Genomic DNA, 6,793 nt, shown 5'->3' on the forward strand with positions numbered 1-6,793 from the left:
CAACACTTAAATATAACCAAAAGAATTGATTAGGGAAAAGACCAAAATGCCCTTAAAATTTCCGGACGGATTTCCCTGCCACTGCCCAACTTCCAAAGGGCATAACTCACTCATACGAACTCGGAATGGAGTAAAATCGGTGGCGTTGGAAAGATCATTCCACAAGATTCGTAAACATAACTGGAACTACACCTAACTCATCCTGAGCTAGGATTTATGACTGTTCAAAGTTGGCCAAAAACTCATTTTTTTCCATACTTAACCAAATTTCCAGATTTTTGAATTCCTTCCAAAAATAATTAATTCCTATTCTAAGCCTCTTCATAGCTATTTCAAATTGTCGGATGTTACAGTTATCTTCTATCTCAAATATACCCCAGAAAAAAAAGGTCCAAATATGTCCCTCACACTAAAGGTGGAAGCTGCGTCGGGGTATGTTTTGGACCTCTTTTATTGTTTAGAGGTTCAGTAGAGTCCATTTAGGACCCCAGGATCTCAGATTCAAATGGTGACGAAGTTTTGCACCATATATTGCATATGTATTTTCATTGAAAATGGAATGACGATTGAATGTGGAATATTCTTTCTAGAAATAGATTAATTATGAAATGCATTAAAAAAAATAAAAAAAAAATATATATATACTAAATTTCTTTACACATGGTCCTACCTACTTATCGGCTTCTTGCATGTTAACTCAATCTTATTTTTGCAGGTCCTTGATGAAATTGGAATTGATGTTGCCTCACAGGTTAGTTTTTTATTATTGTTTCACATTGGAAAAAGTAGTATTTTACTTGCAAGAAGGAAAGGAGTTAAGTGCCGACAATTACCATGTTAAATTGAAGATCCCATGGTTTAATCTGGACAGTTGTCAGCAGCTCCCAAGGGCAAAATTTCTGGAAAAAGGACTGAGGAATCAAGCAGGTTTGTCTTCATTTTCTTTTGATATAGTCTTTTTGTTACTTTATTGCCCTTGAGTTTGTTCTGAAGGCATGACTTGAAAGAAAAGTATGCTTTAGCTTGAACAATGAAGTTAAACCATAAAGATAGTGTAACGAAGATGAATGTGTGGTAGGCACACAACATGGGTTTGAATATCCATCGAGGCTCAAATATCCATCAAGGTTGAAGCTAGACACAACATATTTCTCAGATATTCAAAAAAAAGAAAGAAAAAAAACCCTACAGAGCTAGGTTTCACTAACATGCGTCCTTCGCTAGAAATTGCTTGCCTAGTTAAAGCCGTGCTAGTCTTCACTCGACTATCTTGGTGTTGGAGCTGTTGATCTGAGCTATCACTTTAATCTCAACCGAGCTCAACAAATGGAGTGTAATCTTTAACAAGCTCTTGGCGGTTCAAACTTACCAATTTGGTGAAACAATTAAAACCACAAAAATTGTAGGCCAACTTTGTCTGAGCTACTTTAAAAAATTGAAAAGGAGAGTATAGAGACTAAAAACGGAATACATAATAGGAGCTATTACAACTAGGCGATAATGGTAAATGATGAACTAATTTTGACTCAAGTACTACCGTATCCTCGAGCAAAATTACTAGACATCTTGAGTGCATTGCTCGCTGACAGATAAAGTATGTTGCGCTTTTGGTTTTCTATTTTTCTTTCCTGTTGTTGTGCCGTAATTTTTCTATCTTTAGAAAAATCACTTTTTGAAATGTTTTCTAAGTATAAAACATTTTTAAAAAAAATACTTAGAAATGAGTCGCCACTTAATTTTTTAAAGAAACTAAGAAAACTTAAAATTTTCAAAGATTTAAACAGAAAAAATCATTTGAAAATACCAAAAGGGTCCGGGGTTCAATTTACACTTCGAGAAGGGTTTAAGCATTCGAAGTGTCCGCTAACATGCGGTTGACCTGCGACTTGACTAAATAAATTTTGACTATTTATAGAAAAAAAGTGATTTAAAATAATAATTTATAATATTTGATTAACTCTGAGAAAATAGTTAAATAAAGAACAACTTTTATTTTTGAAGAAAATGGAACCTTAATTGAAACATTTGAATTAGGGACAAGTAATTAGAATTTTAACAAATCTGGATTAGTTGGTTTTTATTTGAGTCGTTTTTTGGTTAATCAAAATATGAAAACTATTTTAAACTAATAAAAAAAGAGTTTTGACTAAAGACTATAAATGAAAATACAAGAGTTGATAAAAATGAGATTTGTTAGAAACAAAACAACACAGAGAAATAGTTCGTCTTTTAGGGAATTCAACTAAGTTAATTTACAATTATAAAGTTAGAGTTAAACAACAAACAATAAATAATCACAATTAAATAATTAAAGAGTAGGGGAGAAATTGAATTGGGGCCTCCTTTTGGGTCAATTTCGTTGCTATTTTTGGGTTTAACCCAATTCCCGTTTTTGTATATATCAGTTGTATTATCGGTGTATATCGGATGTATACAACTCATTTTTCTGCTTTCCGGGACCTGTACGTCAACTCCAAAGACTTATTCTTCGATTTCTCAAGGTTGGCTGACTCGATAAAAGTAAATTGGGCCTCCATAGCCCAATCATCGAATGGCAAGGAGAGGAGATATAGTCCATGATGCCTCGGGTCGGGTTTTCACATGCATAAACAAATGAAAAGGAACATAAGTAATGCTCAAAGTAGTTCATAATAGAAAATAAAGCAGCATGATATTTTTTGAAACAATAACCCAAAGGGGAATGATTTACAGAGGACAATTAAAAAATGAAGGGGCAAAGACTTCCTTAATGAAAAGTTAACAATATGCTACATATGATGATTAAGCTAAACCATTAATAACATCAACTTTAGCAAAAACACAATTAATACATAACTTACCTATTTCTAAGAGCATCAAAATAAAATATTCAAACCCATATATGACAAACTGAAACTAGACCAATATAATTACTCTAACAAAACTCAATCTTTATATTAACAAACAAATGTTCCCACAACAAAATTTTCTAATGAGCACTTTTCAGTTCTTCATTTATAATCCACAAAGGAAAGCGAAAAAAAAAAACAAGACTAGTGACCTCAACTTAACAGAGGAAACAAGCGTACATCAAATGGTCATATTTAAACAATAATAAATGCATGAGTAGGAACTATATTAAAACTAATCACTATGACCCTTTTGTTATGATAAAAGCATGGTTTAACACCTTAAGTCGACTACTAAAGGGGCTGGACAGGAAGGTTAAAATAAAGAAACAATCATGCTCTCAAAGCACCAGCTAGTATCGAAGAACAAAGGATGGAAATACATAACAACTAACTTACGAGATACAAGAAAAGATATACTAAGAATGCATCGCTAACTTAAGCCAAAACGAAATGGTACTCATGTGATGTTATAACAAGTCAAGATTGTGAAGAAAGTACGTTAGCATTTACCAGATGAACAACTACAACATTGAATAGAATTTCCAGATTTTTGATTAATGAATAATACCAAAACGGATCAAACTACACTCAAAAAGCAAACGAACAATCAGATTCTCGGCCACATTTTCGAAAGCGAAACATTTCCAATATGAAAGGCAAGATACATAATTAGGAATAGATTAACTACGAGCAAATGATCCGAGTTAAAATAAGACTAAGGTGAATTGCAAACATGATATCACGAGTTGAAGACGCAAAACTGACATGAACAATATTTGAGTTAAGCAAGAACATAGATAAATACTACGGGATTAGACTAGCAATGGTGGTAATCTATAACGATGAATCAGACAACAGAGAAGAAAACCAAAAAAATCGGGTAAACAATGAAGAGACAGAACTATATAGCTTAATGCATTCGAAGTCGAAACTAAATGAACCGCAAAAGAAATTCACTGATATTTACTTCATGCTCACCGTCCCAAGAACTCACAGGAGGAACGAAACTGAAAGCAAAAGACTAAAACGGAGAAACCAACTAATCCTAATAATTGGACTCCGCTAGATATCGAACACATAACACATACTACATAGAAAACATTATGCAAGAAAGGGCGAGATTACCTTTTTCGGGCAGCGAAACTGAGACGACGAGCTTGACCACGAGGAACTTCCACCAGTGAGCCGATTTCGACAAGCTCCGGAAAATAAAATAACTTCGGATTCAAATAGGAGAGACTCAAACTCTCTGGGTTTTTTTTCAGGCTATGTTTTTCTCTCTATCCCGATTATGTTTTTTTCTCTCTCTCTCCCTAAGAGGTTAATAGAAGGAGAGTATATATCGGAAGAGAATGGGATCGATTAGGGGGAAACTGTTGAGCAAATATTCAAAATCTTTTGAAATTTTTCCTCTTTTCAAAGGCAAACAGTAGAAAGGATGGTGAGTTTTGACAAAAGGGGACGAGGGGACCGGATGAGCTTGGATCTGCGGATTTCTCACCAGATTTTCTGGGTTTCGTTTACAGCCTTCTGCTTGCTGTTCTTGCATGGAGAGGAAGAAGAAGCAGAGTGGGGTCGGTTGAGTTTTGATGTATTGTTGTGCGCATCGGGTCGTCTGTATAGTTGCTGTTATTTGGAACACTGGAATGGGCTTCTTTGTGGACAAAGTTTTGGGCTGGGGTCGGGTCAGGAAGTAAAAGAGTGGGATGGGTTAAAAGGAATAAAGGAGTGGGCTGGGAATGGATTGTTTGTTGCTGGAATTTGCTGGAAATTAAAATGGAAAGGGGGGGAACGGACAAAGAGGCTGGCATGTTGAGTGGGTTTTGAGAATGGAGTGGAGTTTGGGCCAAATTTGATCTTAAATTTGGCCCAATCAAGGAGCAAAGTTTGGTTATATTTGGATTTTAAGAAATAAACAAATGGATCACAAACTTGGCCAATGGGAATTAAGAAGTTAGCCAAATTAGATTTAGTTGGTGAATTCGGCTAAAACTAAATATGATGAATTATTATAAATTAATTAATGAGCTTCTTAATACTAACAAAATAAAATAATTAACTTAATTGTAAGCTAATGACTTGAAAATATAAGTACTAATTAACTAAATCAATTAACCAACTATTTAAGTAAAACTAAAATATTTTTGAGACGATTTTCGAATATTCATAAAATGTAATAAATATATATAAAATTATATATAATATATATATTAGTTAAAAAAAAAGAAATTATTCAAAATGACTCAGAAAATATTTTGAATTTTATAAAGTCAATTACTTCAAATCGTTGGGAATTTAAGAAGCTCGATTATTAATCTATTATGTGGAGGTCAAAAATTGGGTGTCAACACCTGTAAATAATCATATCCTATTAGTATGAAGTGTTTTTTTCATGCTCTTTGATCTCATTAACTCGCTCATGTACATTTCGTTGTTGTGCTTTCGTGCTGGCAGTTCCGGGATCGATGAGCTGGAGAAGAGATTGGCTGCACTTAGAAATCCTTGATGTCAATATCTTGGACTAGTTCTTATGGAGTTTGACCACACATAAAGCATGATTACTGTAAGTTTTATGTACATAATTTTGCTCCAAGAATGCTGTGATGCATCACTTGTTGGTCTTCTTTGAGTGATAAATGGTTGTCCAAAAGCTACAAACAATGTATTTGTCATTTGATAAAGTCAATCTTGGCATGACTTTCTTTCATCACTTATCATGATTTTTTTTTACTTTCATGTGCTAGTGTGTGCATTTTGTTTAATAATGGTGGTATCCAGAAGCAACCTATGCAAACCTCGATTATTTCACTGGGTACCTGTTACCTCCCACCAACATAGGTATTGGGTAACTGTGCCACTGGTGGTTAGGCAGATAGGAAGTAATCACCTATTATAAGATAATTAGGGATTATTTATTTGTGTTGCTGACCCTCCATGTGTCCTTTTCGATTAGGGTTAGAGGCAATCAAATGTATAGCCCCATGATTAGTTACGAGTGAAACCTTAAACAGATGATATATTTAAACTATTCCTCGGAGTAAAAGAGCAAAAGTGACCCTTTTTCGTAGATAATTATGCAACAGATTAAGATTTTTAAATCTGGATCTGTATATCTTTATAAAAGCAGGGGCAGAAGCACAATAATAAGCCAATTGACTTATCATTAGGTTGCCACTTGGCAGTTTTAGGACACTGCTCTAAGAATAAAGGAACAACACAATTATTTGAATATAATTAAATACATACAAAATAAACAAACTGGTAAATGTTACAAACTTATTCTAAAAGAAATTTGAAACACAGCTCTGTTATGATCATCAAATCCAAATTGTTTGTGTTCTCATATCCATTAAAGCAATTCCCTTGGCCAGTAAATGTAATCACTTGTCACGAACTCGTTATTCTTCCTTGTTAATGCTCTTTCCTCTATCACACGATAAATATCTTCCTCTAATTTAGCTCTTCTCAACGCTCTCTCTTTAGACTGCTGCAAAACCTTAGCCTTCATTTCTTTCTCGAGCTAAATAGGGACAAGATAACACATTCTTCAGCTTGTTCAAAAATTTATTCATGACTAAGTCCCTCTTAGATTCCTTGAATTGTAAGTTAGGGATCAGAGAAATGTATACATTTCATTCAATACACACAACATTTATTGAATAAACTTTATATATCATCAAAAATTCATAATATGACATTTTCCAAGTTAAGAAAAAGCTTACTTGTTAAACTAAAAAGAAACTAAAAATCAAATCCATTACACCAACATCTTCTTATTCTCGGCATCTGAAAAAGCTTAAAAAATAAGAAAGTGAGTCACACAACTATAAATTTTTTGCCTCTATTATCACAGTTTCCATCGATTACTAGCAATTTGTATCAAGCGTTAATAAGCACTTGTT

General features: G+C 33.7%; 2 protein-coding genes and 2 pseudogenes across 3 annotated transcripts in view; 1 reads left to right on the plus strand and 3 right to left on the minus strand.

Moving 5' to 3' along the window:
• LOC125872870 (vacuolar protein sorting-associated protein 2 homolog 3-like) overlaps positions 1-6,793 on the plus strand; it is a 377,001-nt pseudogene that overhangs the window by 178,860 nt on the left and 191,348 nt on the right.
• The window catches only part of LOC125872850 (receptor-like protein Cf-9 homolog), a 345,297-nt gene that overhangs the window by 118,996 nt on the left and 219,508 nt on the right, over positions 1-6,793 (minus strand). The window lies entirely within an intron of this gene.
• LOC125872846 (receptor-like protein Cf-9 homolog) overlaps positions 1-6,793 on the minus strand; it is a 315,600-nt gene that overhangs the window by 109,563 nt on the left and 199,244 nt on the right. The window lies entirely within an intron of this gene.
• The window catches only part of LOC125872856 (receptor-like protein 9DC3), a 109,827-nt pseudogene that overhangs the window by 56,598 nt on the left and 46,436 nt on the right, over positions 1-6,793 (minus strand).

Source organism: Solanum stenotomum, chromosome 8 (assembly GCF_019186545.1).
Source record: "Solanum stenotomum isolate F172 chromosome 8, ASM1918654v1, whole genome shotgun sequence".
In the NCBI taxonomy this organism is placed as follows: Eukaryota; Viridiplantae; Streptophyta; class Magnoliopsida; order Solanales; family Solanaceae; genus Solanum; species Solanum stenotomum.